Here is a 9489-nt window from a genome sequence, read left to right on the forward strand (position 1 = left end):
GTGGGAGATGAGGAGAGTGAGAGACAGCGTTGAAAACATCACCGTGGGCTGGGAGAACAGAGGGGGCAAGAGGGAGATGAGGTGCAGGCCTCACCCGTAGCCTCCCAGTCACGCAGGCGGCTGTCTGCAGGTGGGTACCACGGGGGTACTGTGCTGTGCTGCTGCGTGTGCATGTGAGGCGAGAGCACCAGGGACAGGGGTTCTGACCCCCTCCTCCCTTCGCCTGCCCCGCTCCTCTTCTGTTGCGGTCTCGGGGTGCAAATAGCACCATGGCTTTTCTCTCTCTCCACCAAGGCCATCACGTGCTGCCACTTGGCTGGTCCCCCATCAGGGCTGTCTCTGCCACACTCCCTTTTTGGTTCTTGTCTCTGGGATGGGGCACTCCGTCTCTGCTTCTCTACCTCTGGCTTTGTTTTCCCCTGGTGCATGGGAGCCAGTGGGGAGGGAGGTGAGAGTATTAGGTGGGAGAAGCTGGCTGGCTGTTGGCCTGTTGGCATGCCACTTCTTTAGGAGCAGCATGGGCCGGGAGGTGTGGCCAAGCTTTGGCCTTGCAACCTCAGATCAGACATGGCGAGCCGCTGAATTTAAGCAAATTAGTCAGCAAGGGAAAAGAAACTAACAAGGATTCCATCAGTAACGGTGAGCAAAGAGGGAAAAGCCCAGGGCTGAATCTCCCCCCGCAGTGGGGCACGGGACATGTGACGTACAGAAGCCCCCCTCCTGGGCGGCGCTCTTGGGGGACCCAAATCCTTGTGATCGAGGCCGCAGCCCGCAGACGGTGTGAGGCCAGTAGCGGCCCCCCAGCACGCCGGGCCCGGGGCTTCTCTGAGTCAGGTTGCTTGGGAATGCAGCCTAAACCGGATGGTAAACTTCATCTAAGGTTAAATACTGGCACGAGACCGATAGCCAACAAGAATCGTAAGAGAAAGTCGAAAAGAACTTTGAAGAGAGAGTTCAAGAGGGTGTGAAACCGTTAAGAGGTAAACGGGTGGGGCCTGCGCAGTCTGCCTGGAGGATTCAACCCGGCGAGTTTCATTCGTCTGGCGCAGGTTTGGCAGGTCCTCGCCTCCGCCTCCCCTCCATCGCCTGGGCAAACCCCATCTGTGGTAGCGCCGTGGCGGGGGGCGTCGCTTCTCCCCTCGCGGGGGGTAAGCGTCCTCAAAGCACAGCGTTTCTCGCAGGGGTGCAGGGGCTGGGCCCGCTGGCCCCCGGCCCTGCTGTCAACCGGGGCGGACTGCGCTCAGTGCGCCCCGACCGCGTGGCGCCACTGGGCTGGGCTCACAGGCCGCGCTGGGGTGCCCGGGGTCCGCAGCGATGTTGGCAACCCACCTGACCCGTCTTGAAACACAGACCAAAGAATGAGCTTGACATGCGGCAGGTGCGCGAGTCAGGAGCCGTTGTCGAAAGCCCGCGGCACAATGAAGGTAAGGGCCGGCACGCGCCGGCTGAGGTGGGATCCCGTGGCGCATGTTGCGCCTGGTAGTCCCAGGCGCACCACCGGTCCGTCTCACCCACCGCCCCTTCGCGGGGCCGGGAAGGTGGAGCGTGAGCATCCGTGCTAGGACCCGAAAGATGGTGAGCTATGCCTGGGCAGGGCGAAGCCAGAGGAAACTCTGGTGGAGGTCCGTAGTGGTCCTGACGTGCAAATCCGTCGTCCGACGCGGGTCTAGGGGCGAAAGACAAATCAAACCATCTAGTAGCTGGTTCCCTCTGAAGTTTTCCTCAGGATAGCTGGCACTTGGCAATGGGCAGTTTTACCTGGTAAAGCAAATGATTAGAGGCCTTGGAGCTGAAACAATCTCAACCTATTCTCAAACTTTCAATGGGTAAGGGGGCCGGCTCGCTGGCGTGGAGCCGCGCCATGGAATGCGAATGCTCAGTGGGCCACTTTTGGTAAGCAGAACTGGCGCTGCGGGATGAACCGAACACCGAGTTAAGGCGCCCAATGTTGACACTCATCAGAGCCCAGCAAAGGTGTTGGTTGATGTAGACAGCAGGACAGTGGCCATGAAAATCGGAATCCGCTAAGGAGTGTGTAACAACTCACCTGCCGAATCAACTGGCCCTGAAAATGGATGGCGCTGGAGCGTCGGACCCATACCCGGCCGTCGCCGGCAGTGCGATGCCCGCAGGGGCTAGGCCATGACGAGTAGGAGAGCCACGGCAGTGTGCCTCGAAGCCTGGGGCGTGGGCCCGGGTGGAGCCGCCGCAGGTGCAGATCTTGGTGGTAGTAGCAAATATTCAAACGAGAGCTTTGAAAGCCAAAGTGGAGCAGGGTTCCTTGTGAACAGCAGTTGAACATGGGTCAGTCAGTCCTAAGCGATAGGCGAGCGCCGTTCCGAAAGGGCGGGCGATGGCCTTTGTTGCCCTCAGCCGATCGAAAGGGAGTCAGGTTCAGATCCCCGAATCCGGAGTGGCAGAGACGGGCGCCGCGAGGCACCCAGTGCGGTGACGCAACCGATCCCAGAGAAGCTGGTGGGAGCCTCAGGGAGAGTTCTCTTTTCTTTGTGAAGGGCTGGGTGCCTTGGAATGGATTCGTCCCGAGCAAGGGGCCCTCACCTTGGAAAGCATTGCAGTTGCAGCAGCATCCGGTGAGCTCTCGCTGGCCGTGAAAATCCGGGGAAGAGGGTGTAAGTCTCGCGCCGGGCCGTACCCATATCCGCAGCAGGTCTCCAAGGTGAACAGCCTCTGGCATGTTGGAACAATGTAGGTAAGGGAAGTCGGCAAGCCGGATCCGTAACTTCAGGATAAGGATTGGCTCTAAGGGCTGGGTCGGTCGGGCTGGGGCGCGAAGCGGGGCTGGGCACGTGCTGCAGCTGGACGAGGTGCTGCGTGCGGGTGAGTGCGCTCCGCGTGGCCCTTCCCGGGCACCGGGGTGGGCACGCGCACAGTGGCAATTCTGGACACACGCCGGGCCCTTCCTGTGGATCGCCCAGCTGTGGCGGGCGCCGCCCGCTCCCCCCCTCCGTCCACCCTCCGCCTTGCCACGGCCGGCACCCCAGCAGTTCCCACCGTTGGGGTTCCCGCGGTGTGCGGCCAGCGCGCGCGCAGCCGCAGCCAGCGTCGGCTGAGCGGTTCGTGCGGGGGAGGGTCCCCGGGGCAGGGTCTCCGGGCCAGCGCCCCGCCTCAGTCGGTGCCTAGCAGCCGGCTTAGAACTGGTGCGGACCAGGGGAATCCGACTGCTTAATTAAAACAAAGCATTGTGAAGGCCTGAGGCGGGTGTTGACGCGATGTAATTTCTGCCTCAGGGAGAGTTCTCTTTTCTTTGTGAAGGGCTGGGTGCCTTGAAGTGGATTCGTCCCGAGCAAGGGGCCCTCACCTTGGAAAGCATTGCAGTTGCAGCAGCATCCGGTGAGCTCTCGCTGGCCCGTGAAAATCCGGGGGAGAGGGTGTAAGTCTCGCGCCGGGCCGTACCCATATCCGCAGCAGGTCTCCAAGGTGAACAGCCTCTGGCATGTTGGAACAATGTAGGTAAGGGAAGTCGGCAGGCCGGATCCGTAATTTCGGGATAAGGATTGGCTCTAAGGGCTGGGTCGGTCGGGCTGGGGCGCGAAGCGGGGCTGGGCGCGCGCCGCGGCTGGACGCGCGCTGGGCCCTTCCCGTGGATCGTCCTAGCTGCGGCGGGCGCCGCCCGCCCCCCCCTCCACCCACCCTCCGCCTTGCCGCGGCCAGCGCCCCAGCGGCGGCCGCCGCCGCGCGCCGCCTCCCCGGCGGCGCGCGCGCGCGCACGCGCGGCCGGCGCGTGGCCGCGGCCGGCGTCGGCCGAGCGGTTCGCGCGGGGGAGGGTCCCCGGGGGGGGGTCCCCGGGCCGGCGCCCCGCCTCGGCCGGCGCCTAGCAGCCGGCTTAGAACTGGTGCGGACCAGGGGAATCCGACTGTTTAATTAAAACAAAGCATCGCGAAGGCCCGAGGCGGGTGTTGACGCGATGTGATTTCTGCCCAGTGCTCTGAATGTCAAAGTGAAGAAATTCAATGAAGTGCGGGTAAACGGCGGGAGTAACTATGACTCTCTTAAGAATAGTTACTAACTGGGCTCAGCTGCAGAAGTCGCACCTGCTCGCGGTCCCGCTGGATGCCCTTGTGGTAACTAAGTCGACTTTTGCCCCAGTGTGAGTGAGGGCATTTACCAGCCCTCCCTATTGTTGGGCTCGCCACCCAATGGTAGTATCACGATCTGCTGAAACAAAGAGTTTGCTGCAGCCTGTTCGCTGTTGCACAGTGCCTTGTCCATGGGCCGTTGATGTTGGACAAAAGTTGGTAGCTCGAGAGAGGGTCGACTACTGACTATTTCTACCCTCACTTGGACTGGTCATTTCTTTAACTTACCGGACTGACATAATGGTGCAATCTCTAGCTTTGCGTTACATCTCTACTGCAACTCAGACTGACCCATTAGATCTAAGGGTCAATGATGCCAAATCTGTGCCCTCTCTGCCCAGGGAAGAGGGGTTCAATCTTGTAAGTCTAGAGTTTGTTAACTCTGGAATTGTCAAAGGATACATCATGCAGATGTCTGGGAGTTTCTGGGGCAACTCCCTGAGCCATATGAGATCTCCCCTATGGGGCTGGCCCAGGAAGAGGCTGTGAGTGCAGAGGGAAGTTTCGAAGAGCCCAGAACACCTGAGGCCAAAAGTAGGAGGGGGGATACTGAAGAGCCCAAAACACCCGAGGCTCCTTACGGGTCCAAAGCTATTGGTAGTACGCCAAAAACACCGGTCGTATCGATGCCGGACAAACAGCCATCTTGTCCTCAATGTGAGACCCCGTTTACTAGGATGCTGGGGCTGATTGATCATCTTAAAAGGGTGCACGGGCAGAGAAAGATCATTTTCAGATGTGTGAAGTGTGGTAAACAAAATCTAAAATACCACAGTATCTCGTGTCACATCCCACGTTGCAAGGGAATGGTGTGTGTGGCTCCCACAGGTGACTGGGTCTGTGAGGTGTGCCATCGAGGGTTTGCCACCAAGACTGGCCTGGGTTAGCACAAGAGGATAAGACATCCTCTTGTGCGGAATGAGGAGCGGATTATTGCTTCCCATCCTAAAGAGTCATCGGCCCGAGGGGCCCACAAACGAGTATGGACTGAAGAGGAAGAGGCTCTCCTGATACAACTGGTGGACAAGTACACCGGTAAAAGGAACATTAATCAACCTTTAGCGGAGCATATTCCAATGAAGACAGCAAAGCAGATAAGCGATAAAAGGCGCCGTCTAGTGAAAGGTCCCTCCGCAGAAGAACATGAAGGCCTAGTAGGCGCCGTGGGGATCGAACATCCACCCGAGTCTGCTAAATTGCCGAAGGAGGGACAGTTAAAGCTCCAATACCGCAAGATGATCAAAGCGGGACTATCGGTTGGAAAGTTCACCATGTATCGGGAGGCCTTTGAGAAAATTGTTGATGGGCAAGATCCAGGTCGTGTGGTGAATGACGTATATAACGAGTTTCTTGGTATTCTGGGGGAGCCTAGCCAGAGCAAATCTATCTGTAAGGGTCGAAAAAAGCAGGCACCCCGTGGCGAAAAAACATCCAAGACTACACCAAATTGGATGTGTAAAAGAGCTATCAAGAGGGGCAAATTCTTGCGATTTCAGTTGTTGTTCAAGTCACATAGAAGGCGCCTCGCGCGTATCATCTTGGATAGCACGGAAGCCATTCAGTGCCAGGTACCATCGAGCGTTGTGCACGATCACTTTAAGAATAGATGGGATACATCTGGTACATTTGGTGGCCTCTTAGGTTTCCCTCCTTACAAGGAGGCGAACAATGTGGTGTTCGAGGCCCTAATTACAGAGAAAGAGGTGGATAAGAACTTGAAAGAGATGTGTAAAACCTCCGCTCCCGGGCCAGATGGGATTACTCTGGGTCAAATTATTGCAAAAGACCCGAGATTTTCCCGGTTGACTGAGATCTTCAACCTCTGGCTTATTACCGGTACAATTCCAGATGTGCTGCGGGACTGCAGGACAGTCTTGATACACAAGTCTTCAGATGTAGAGAAGCTTGGTGATATCAATAACTGGAGGCCTATCACTATTGGTTCAATGGTGATTAGGCTATTTTCCAGGATCGCCACGGCGAGGCTGTCCAAAGCTTGTCCCATTAACCCCCGGCAACGGGGTTTTATTTGCGCATCAGGGTGTGCCGAGAACCTCAAGTTGTTACAACTTGTGGTAAAAACAGCAAAAGGAGAGCACAAACATCTGGGGGTCGTGTTCGTGGACATCGCTAAGGCATTTGACACCGTGTGTCATGAGCATGTATTTGAGGGTCTGGTCCAGAGAGGTGTGGATTCACACGTGATTGATTTAGTGAGGGAAATGTATCGTGATGTCAGGACGTACATTTCCGTTGGAAGGGGAAGAACAGACCCCATATACATTCGCTCAGGTGTCAAACAGGGCAACCCTATGTCACCTCTGCTGTTTAATTTAGCGATGGACCCCCTTCTATGTAAACTTGAACGTGAAGGTGAAGGTTTCCATCATGGGGGTTGGAAAACTACGGCCATGGCATTTGCCAATGACCTAGTGCTCCTGAGTGATTCCTGGGAAGGCATGTGTTGTAACATCAAAATTCTGGAGGCCTTTTGTAATCTTACTGGCCTCAGTACGAAGGGTGAAAAATGTCACTTTTACACTTTGGCTTTTACATCAAGCCAACAAGGGACTCATATACTATCAATGATTGTCCCGCATGGGTAATAAACGGATCCCCTCTTAACATGATCGACCCAGGTTCCTCAGAAAGATATCTTGGCACATGGGTAGACCCCTGGACTGGCTTCGCAGACCCTAGATTATCAGAGAAGCTAACTGATTGGCTCCATCGAATTGGTCGTTCGCCTTTAAAACCTCTCTAGAAAGTCAATATACTCAGGACTTATACTATTCCGAGACTGATATATTTGGCTGACCATACTGAGGTTAAGGTGGGCCTCCTCGAATCCCTTGACCAGTTGATTCGTAATACGGGCAAGGAATGGCTTCATCTTCCACAAAGTACGTGTGATGCGATCTTGTACTCGAGTTTCAAAGATGGTGGTTTAGGTCTCATCAGATTGGTGGCGCTCATTCCAAGTATACAGGCGAGAAGACTGCATAGATTGGCACAGTCTTTGGATGAGACTCTTGTGAATTATTTGAAGGAAATCCATCTGGAACGGTTATTTGAAAGATTGTGGCTAAAAGCAGGGGGGACACAAGAGTCCGTCCCATCAATTTGGGAGCCTCTACCGGCGGTAGAGTTGGGGGGTGATGATGAAGCCCGGCTTGAATGGGAAGCACCCGCTCCTAAAATTTGCTATCCAAAACCGTGTAATTGGAGGAAATTAGAATTTCAAAAGTGGATCCACCTGGTATCCCAGGGTCATGGAATTGAAAATTTTGAAAATGATGAGATCAGTAATGCCTGGATAAGGTGGTTTGGGGGCATACCTCACCGAAAATTAATCACGGCCCTACAATTAAGAGCCAATGTCTACCCGACAAGGGAATTCCTTGCTAGGGGTAGACAGGAGAATGTTGTTCAATCCTGCCGACATTGTGGAGCTAGATATGAGACCGTGGCCCACATTGTCGGCAACTGCGCCATCACTCAGGAAGCCAGGATTGAGAGACATAACGCCATCTGTGAAACTCTTAGTGAAGAGGCTAAGAGGGAGTGTTGGGCAGTAGACAAGGAGCCACACATTAGGGATGAGGCAAACGAATTGTTTAAACCGGATTTGATCTTTGTTAAAGGGTCTAAAGCAGTCGTGGTTGATGTGACAGTGAGGTACGAGCACTCTGAAATCTCATTGAGTGAAGCCGCCTTGCAAAAGGCCAAGAAATATCAGCGCCTTCATAAGCAGATCGAACAATTGACGAATGCAAAGGAAATTGAATATGTTGGCTTCCCCATGGGAGCCTGTGGCAAATGGTTAGGCAAGAATACTGAGTTGCTGACCGCCCTTGGTCTCTCTAAAACGAGGCTAGAGAGAACCGCGAGGGCCCTAGCATCTAAAGTACTCTTCGCCTCTGTCGATATTGCACATATTTTTGTAAGCAAAGCTAGATCGACTGTATCTGTAAATACATTGTAAATAAACAAGGCCCCTCCCCTTGGCTGGGTCCACTGGACAGTGGAATCGGTTTTGGGTGGGAGGGGTTCATCCCTCATATCCGCGTCTTAGCCCATATTTGGGTTAAAAATTCTGATTTGGACATCAGGTGGACGGGCCACCTTACTTAACCTGGAAAAGGAACATATACAGTTTGTATGTGTTTAATAAATAGCCAAATGCCTCGTCATCTAATTAGTGACGTGCATGAATGGATGAACGAGATTCCCACTGTCCCTACCTACTATCCAGCGAAACCACAGCCAAGGGAACGGGCTTGGCGGAATCAGCGGGGAAAGAAGACCCTGTTGAGCTTGACTCTAGTCTGGCGCTGTGAAGAGACATGAGAGGTGTAGAATAAGTGGGAAGCCAGGCACGCGCTCGGCGGTGCGGGGCGACCCGCCCGCCGGCGTCCCGGCCATCAGTGAAATACCACTACTCTGATTGTTTTTTCACTTACCCAGTGAGGCGGGGGCGGGGAGGCCAACCCCGAGGGGGGCTCTCGCTTTTGGCGCCAAGCAGCCGGCGTGCGCCGGCCGCGACCCACTCCGCGGACAGCGGCAGGTGGGGAGTTTGACTGGGCCGGTACAGCTGTCAAAGCGTAATGCAGGTGTCCTAAGGCAAGCTCAGGGAGGACGGAAACCTCCCGTGGAGCAGAAGGGCCAAAGCTCGCTTGATCTTTATTTTCAGTACGAATACAGATCATGAAAGCGGGGCCTCATGATCCTTCTGGCCTTTTTGGGTTTTAAGCAGGAGGTGTCAGAAAAGTTACCACAGGGATAACTGGCTTGTGGCGGCCAAGCGTTCATAGTGACATCGCTTTTTGATCCTTCGATGTCAGCTCTTCCTATCATTGTGAAGCAGAATTCACCAAGCGTTGGATTGTTCACCCACTAATAGGGAATCTGAGCTTGGTTTAGACCGTCATGAGACAGGTTAGTTTTACCCTTCTGATGATGTGCTGTTGCAATAATAATCCTGGGAACCTTTGGGATGGGATGGGATGTGTTATCCCTGAGAGAAGTGAGGCCAATGGAGATCTCTCCCCTGAACACATTGCCTGCAGAACCCCTTCCAGAGCTCAGCTGAAGGCCTGGCCTTTGGGCTGGGATCAGTTTGGTCAGAGGGGTGACCTCCTTTGACCAGGGACACATCCTACTCTAGCGGGGGATGTTGCTGAGCAGGGCTTTGAGGGTCAGGCTGAAATGAATGTGCCAAGGGACAGTGAAGGGGCCTGGGAGGTTCCTCTCCACTCCTGGTGTGTGGCAGAAGAGTCTCACCCTCTTGTGGGTGGCTGTGCTCTGGTGGGACTGAGGCACCTGTGTGATGCCCGAGTGCTGTGGCAATTGAGGCAGCTCCCTGGCCCAGGAGAGCCTCAGTGGGCCCGAG

At 55.1% G+C, this 9489-nt stretch overlaps 1 non-coding gene across 1 annotated transcript; it reads left to right on the plus strand.

The window, feature by feature from the left end:
• Positions 1 to 551: 551 nt before the first annotated feature.
• Positions 552 to 9065, plus strand: LOC134426214 (28S ribosomal RNA). The gene has a single exon (XR_010029923.1). It is a non-coding gene; the product is annotated as a 28S ribosomal RNA (ribosomal RNA).
• Positions 9066 to 9489: the final 424 nt, after the last annotated feature.

Source organism: Melospiza melodia, chromosome 17 (assembly GCF_035770615.1).
Source record: "Melospiza melodia melodia isolate bMelMel2 chromosome 17, bMelMel2.pri, whole genome shotgun sequence".
Taxonomy (NCBI): Eukaryota; Metazoa; Chordata; class Aves; order Passeriformes; family Passerellidae; genus Melospiza; species Melospiza melodia.